At 35.0% G+C, this 7074-nt stretch overlaps 1 protein-coding gene across 1 annotated transcript in view; it reads left to right on the top strand.

Annotated features, from left to right (window-relative positions):
- Positions 1–7074, top strand: part of LOC135074686 (multiple inositol polyphosphate phosphatase 1-like) — a 480690-nt gene that overhangs the window by 69391 nt on the left and 404225 nt on the right. The window lies entirely within an intron of this gene.

Below are 7074 nucleotides of genomic sequence, written 5' to 3'. Positions count from 1 at the left end.
TTGCTCAGCCCAGCTACAATTCATTATCTTTCTTACCTAATAGATACGTGGGTTTATGTCCTTACTATCTGTACGGTCTTAAGATTTCCGATAAGTCGCTTTGGAGTGTAATAATAACGTTTAAAACCAGTTTTGTGTTTCTACAAACAATAACTTGTTATTTTTAGCATTAATGGCTTCTTTGGGATTTCGTACGCGTTAAGTTTTGTAGATTGCGCGTAGGTAAAACGTGTTTTTGATACAGTTTTAATTTGAATATGAATTTGACGATGTTGAGTAGATAAACATAACATGCACGTATATGCGCCGTAATCGTAAGTCGGGGAAGTCCCGAGTGATACGGTTTTTGGTAGATTCTTGCATTAAAAAGAATATCAATTTTAATCGCGATATAAATCACTGTTAACCTCGTAGCGCCCACGCGCCTTTTGATAACCCAAAATAAACATGGCGACTACAGCCCAGAACTTTTTTCAACTAACTTTCAATTACCGCTCATGCGCCTTTTAGAAGGCCATATTATTAAACTCTGTCCAGATTTTTGAAATTTCGCGGCTTAAAGAAATAATTTAATTCAATTTCTGAACGAAATATTAGGGAACAGTTTCCGGTATGCTACCATTGGCTGTCATAATTGACAGATGGGATTTTTTGAAAAATGGCCGGCGGTATGCGGTATGGACGGCTCACCAACACGTAGTTAGTAAATCGCATTTTTTTATGATAATCCGTGGTTGTTGAGTATGTTTTTATGCAAAAAGTTGCTAACGAATAGGTATTACTTAAATAGAGATAATTACTTTGCATTTTTAGAGCTGAAATTTTGCGAAATCTTGGTTTAAAATAATATGTACTTTCTGAAGTCGGTTGGGTCGAAGCTAGTACTAAAAAATCATTATATTTTTAGTTTGTGGCTTTGTGTTATGTTGGTTTATGGAATATTACTAATATAAAAATGCAACTTATTTTTCACTAATAATTAATTTAATTAATTAATTATTTGTCAGCCGTTTGGTGTAGTAGTTCTAAAAGGTACTACTATGCCGAGAGGTCCCGGGTTCGATTCCCGGCCGGGCAGAAATTGAAATGATGAATTTTAATTTCTGTGACGGGTCTGGGTGTTACTATGTATAATATGTAGGTATTTAAAAAGTATATAATGTAGTATATCCGTTAAGCTAGCACCCATAACACAGCATATTAATTGCTTACTATGGGGCTAGATAGTGTTATGTTTGAAATTGTTCAAAGATATTTATTATATTTTATTTCTTTATTAATTTAATACTTTTTACACTACTAATTTTTGTATTATGTAATTTTACATCACTTAAAAATTCCTTTTAATCTAGTATTTGTGGCCCGATAGCATTTGTAAAGAACAAAAGGTAGACAAATAATTGAATTTAAAAACACATGCTAATATAATCATAATTATACCCTGAAAGTTTCACTTCAAACCGGTAACTCTAACACATACGAATTTCAACTCAAAATCTTGGGCTGATAGGACTATAACTAGATGTCCTATAAGAAGAACGGTCGGGTCGTAGTTAAAGAGGATCCAAAAAATCCGTGGGCGCTACGAGGATATACAGTCACATAAGTGGCGTTAAAATCATGAAATAAAAGGGCACTAATAAAACAAACATTTGAACAGTTAATATAAATATATTTTGAATTATTCAGAGGCTTTACAATATTTGGAAGAATTATCGGCAGCGTTATACCTATCAATCGAATTATATGACACACAGCATACCCATCCACAAGTCAATTGTATAAAAATAATATACAATACAAGCTGTTACCTGAATAAAGCAATCGATACAATCTTTAATAGAAAGTGGGATATACAATTGATAACAATATTATACCTAACACCAATAAAAATGATACATATACGGTAAAATACTTGACTATAGTTGAAATATTTAATATTTATCTCGTGCACGACGGATGTACAAAAATATCAGTAAAAAGTGTTTCACCCTTGACATATCATTACTTATCAATTGGCATACTTCTGTTCAAGGCAGATCATTTTATCTTTGAAAACAATTTTGCTGTCATTTTATAAATACACTCTCCAATCGTCAGTCCAAGGCATTATTCAGATGACGTCCTTAAACGTTTAGAGATTTTGTGAGACAGGCAGTGTTCAAATAGAACTAAGCCACTTCATTTAAAATAACCGAAATAATCAATCCCAAATCATGAACGGTTTAATGACTTAAATGTAATGATTCTTCTAGCAAGTGCACGAGAAACCAAAATAACAAAGGAATATTACATATTGCCACACATTTACATACTTAAAATACAATTTTCAATTTAGTATCAAATGAATATACAATTTTATTAATAACCGCTATAGCTTCCATTTCAACTAACGTTATAAATGCGTTCAGAGCCCCCTCTACAAATGTATCTAATTTAATATTTATTATATAAAAATGCGACACCAAAGAAATGGTGCGTTAGCTTATATATTTTAGTTAATACTAAATTATCGTTATTTACATGCTGATTCTTCTAAATATTTGCATCTGAACAATACATATACATTAAAATCTTACGCTAGGTCTGCATTGTGCAATTGTTGGTGCTTCGTTTGTGAAAGACGTCATGAATGTTGCGTCTAAATATTGTCTATGGCATCGTGGAGCGAGCGCATTTTTTCGTCACAGTATGCAAATTCTTCATTTGAAATTACAAAGACGGTTGTATACGCAGATGGCCAGTGCTAATTCCTCTTTAATTTAGATTTTATAATCTGTAGAATGGTACAGACAACAGATGATACAATACTAACGGCCGAATACTGAAACACTACTCAAATCAGTCACTCAGCTGACGGGCTCCTAAATTTAAGTATCCTTCAATTTTAAATGGTATTCTCAAACGCTACTCAACGGATTTGAAGCCGTGATCAGCTAAGCAGCTCTCAAATGTTTACATAATGGCAACATTTACCAAAAAAAGTATGTTTTCATTTACACAAATGATAACTTTACGTCTTTTATCCATTACACGCAGCATCGTTTGGTTATGTATTGTCTTTTATGGAAATATACTCAATCAACTTAACATAGAACAGTTTATTTTTAGTTTCTATTATATATAAATCTCGTTTTATCATATAAAAATAATAATGCTTGCATTTTTATTTAATTAAAAAAATAATTTTAAAAATGATACTTTTTATTGTTGAAATCTATTAAGTGGCGATCGTGGACCGAAACGTAACCACAATTGACATTTATCATTGTTGACTGACAGAGCATCAAATTGACAAATCAACAACCAAAGAGTAAAGTAAATATCGCACGTTCATAATCAAACCGTCACTATACGAAATTGGGAGAAATTGAGTTAACATCGCCATCTATCAGCGCTCCGCGAAAAGTGCATGCTGTAAAAATCCCACGCTTAAAGCTCAAATAGTTCGGCAGATATCACTAGTGTCGTTATGGAGTTTAATGGGAAAACCGGCATTTGTTGTGAGTAACAGTGACACGTTTTTAGTAGTGACGGGATCTGGACGGGCACGCCGTGATAGTTATGTAAACTCTGTGTTGAAAAACGTCATTTTTAGCATAAAGACGCTTTTACTCCAAAACCATAAGATAAGTCACAATAAAGTAATACGAAAAACGCCTTAAAACAAAAAGTGATAATATTTCTCTTACATTTTTAAAAAGATTGTTCATCACTTCGTAGAATATTGTGTTTATCCAAATAGTGAAATATTAAAACAACAAGAAATATTTTTAAATGACTAAGTAGTTATAATTTTATCTAACAAAAATGCCACCAGTCAATCCAAACACTAGTAAAATCAAAGAAATTATCAAGGTAATTACTACTTTGTGTAGCGTTTGTGGACTATGAAAAAGCCTTAGATTCGATCGAGATCTGAGCAGTGCTACAGTCTCTCCAACGGTGCCAAATTGACTATAGATACAAGTGTTGAAAGGCTTGTACGAAAACGCCACAATGTCGGTTCGTCTCCAGGATCAAGACTCGAAACTCATCCAGTTGCAGCAAGGGGTGAGACAGGGAGATGTCATATCTCCGATACTGTTCAACACCGCCCTGGAAGATGTTTTCAAGCTTCTGAACTGGAGCGGATTCAGCATAAATATCAACGAGTACATAATCCACCTTCGATTTGCGGACAATGTCGTAATCATGGCTGAGACTGTGGAAGATCTAGGCATAATGCTCGATGGCCTAAGTAGAGCCTCTCAACAAGTGGGCCTGATGAATGAGTATGAAAATGAATATGGACAAGACAAAAAACATGTCAAATGTCCATGTAGTATCCACTTATCTGGAGACTCTACACTCGAAAGTTTACTGACCTGGGACAAACAGTCCAGTTACGCAGGTCCAACTTCGAGAAAGAGGTCAATCGTCAATCCAACTCGGCTGGGCAGCGTTCGGGAAGCTTCGTGATATTCTAACGTCCGAAATACCGCAGTGCCTCAAGACAAAAGTTTGATCAGTGTGTGTTGCCAGTGATATTTTATGAATCTGAGAGGTTACCCAAAAGGTGATGGAGCGTGCGATGCTTAGGTTTCCCTACGTGATTGAATCAGAAATGAGGAGATCCACAGGAGAACCAAAGTGCCCGCAGAATCGCTAAAATCAAGTGGCAGTGGGCGGGGCACATAGCTCGCAGAGGTAATGGCCGCTGGATAATGATCCAGAATTTAAACCTACTTCTCTGAGCCTTTTTCCCAAGAAAAATCACTATCTAGTTCGTCAAGTTCATCGAGGTCATCAAGGTCTGGTTGTTTAAAGGCTGCCTGAACAAGAGAGTACCTTATTTTCTAAGAAATTTATTTATGTGATGTAATTTTATAGTAATTTCATGTGTGTAACGTATTTATTTCTGATCGAGAATTAACATTTATTACTGTTAACTTACTACCAGACGTACCACTTAATCCAAATTATTAAGTTTTAAGTTCATTAAAACTAATGATTTTTCTATGTTAGTTTTATTTAATAATAATCATTTTTTAATTTTTCATCGTCAAATTTATATGAAAATAGAGACATTTCTACCGGAATTAATAATACAACATTAACACGTTTTTAATTGAAAACTGTCACTGTCTCAATTTTAGTGGAAAAGTGACACTATTTTTAGAGAAAAAATTAAATATTAAATAAACCATTATGATAATTTGAAAGATAATTATATTTCCGTAAAAGCCAAATAAGCCACTACTGGTCTTTAACAAAAAACAAAACATTTAATAGCATTTTGCTCATTTTGCAAAGGTTTTAAAATTTGAGCATTTCAAATGCTTTTCCTGAAAAATCGACTTTTTTGTATAGTGACAGTTTGATTATGAACGTGCGATATGTCAACAACTCTTGGAAATGCTGCTATGCGATGTCCCCTTAATCCTCAGAAATAGGCATGTTTATGTAAAGCGATTTCATAGCAGCTATTTTGGTTGTTACTTCGTGCACTATACGATGCACAGTTGGCTGTTAGATGTGGAAGATATCACCTAGTACACGTTCATAACTTCCCGTTGCGTAGAACAGTAGGGTTATAATAAGTATTTGGTCCACTGGTTGTATGGCATTTGGTGAGGGGTTTCAAAGAGCTTCCAAATTATGAATCCAGAAACAACACCGTTTCTTTAGAGATGCGGAACCTCGCTCGGAATTGCATGTCATTATAATAATATTTTTCAATAGCGTTCAGCCTTATTGCGTTCCTGCGATTAGATCTAGGTATTTCCTCGAGGCTCGAAAGAAATGATAACGATGACACACATTATTTACCACTATTTAGGTCGTTTTAGGTATAACAATAGGATTTAAGATACCGCGCAAGCACTCTCAAATTTAACAGCTGCTTAAGACGATTTGACAGTCGTTTGAGTAATGCTTAGCGTTGAATGGCGTTTCAGTATGCGAAAATTCATTTAAGTGGCGTTTGAGTGCAACTTAATTTGAGAGGTGCTTAAAAATTGAGAACTGCTCAGATATTGTTTTGAGTATGCGAAATGTAAGTTTAGGAGCTGCTTAACTATTTGAGAAGCCGTCAAATATTTAAATGGCGTTTCAGTATTCGGCCGTAAGAGTACTCAAGTAGGTACAAACAAAATATGAAACTGAGGGACAATTGATTTTAAATTACCCAGATTCTTAAAAAAAGGAGAAAAATTGAGCATCTACATTATACAGTCGCCAGCAAGTCAGCCTATATTTTTATTGCAAAATGACATCTATTACAACGCATTAGATGCCACTATAAAAAGGTATTTGCATACTGCATCGCTGCGCGTCCCTAGCGCGGCATCTACTCTGCGGCAAGCAGTAACAATTGCACACTAAACGCAATCTTACATGTACTATTTCATCTTACACTAACATATATACTTTAGGAGTGGATTTAGACAGTAATTAACTTAGTGCCGTATTAGGTATATAAAAAATTAAACCAGCTGGTTTGACGTCAGTCAATAGGCGATGAGAATAAAATTGAAGATGCTTAAGGCCCTGTGTACCAGTCAATTAAAGCCTAAACCCGTTATCACATTTTCAGCGAAAAATGCCTCCCAACGCTCGGCGGGTGTTGTGAGAACTAAGAAAATGACCGTTAATTTGAAATTTAACACTAACCCCGCCCCCGTGTAAATAAACATTCGACTGTTAATAGTTCATAGTGTTTTGTTTTCTTCCATCAAATGCAGAATCTTGAATAGAAAAATACAAAATCACTATAAAACTGTTATGCTGCATTTACATACTGGGGGATAGGATTTATTTTACTCTTGTGACGATGCTATAAAACTAATTTCCACCATCGACTGACTACATTCCCAAACAAGGTCTTAAGTCGTCAATGTAGAAATTACATTTTTTTCATTTCTTAGTCCTGGCAACATCGCCGATTGCGACCGAGCCGCGACGGACGGAATTCTACAACGCAGCGTCCGTCTCAACTCGGTCGGATTATAACGCTACAGTTGTGCGGTTCACAGTACCCATCGACGACAGAAATATACTATAACATTGTATCGCAATCGGAAACGTTCGCTT

This window comes from Ostrinia nubilalis, chromosome 9 (assembly GCF_963855985.1).
Source record: "Ostrinia nubilalis chromosome 9, ilOstNubi1.1, whole genome shotgun sequence".
Taxonomy (NCBI): Eukaryota; Metazoa; Arthropoda; class Insecta; order Lepidoptera; family Crambidae; genus Ostrinia; species Ostrinia nubilalis.
Note: the sequence above shows the minus strand (reverse complement) of the source record. Positions and strands in the feature narration are given on the sequence as shown.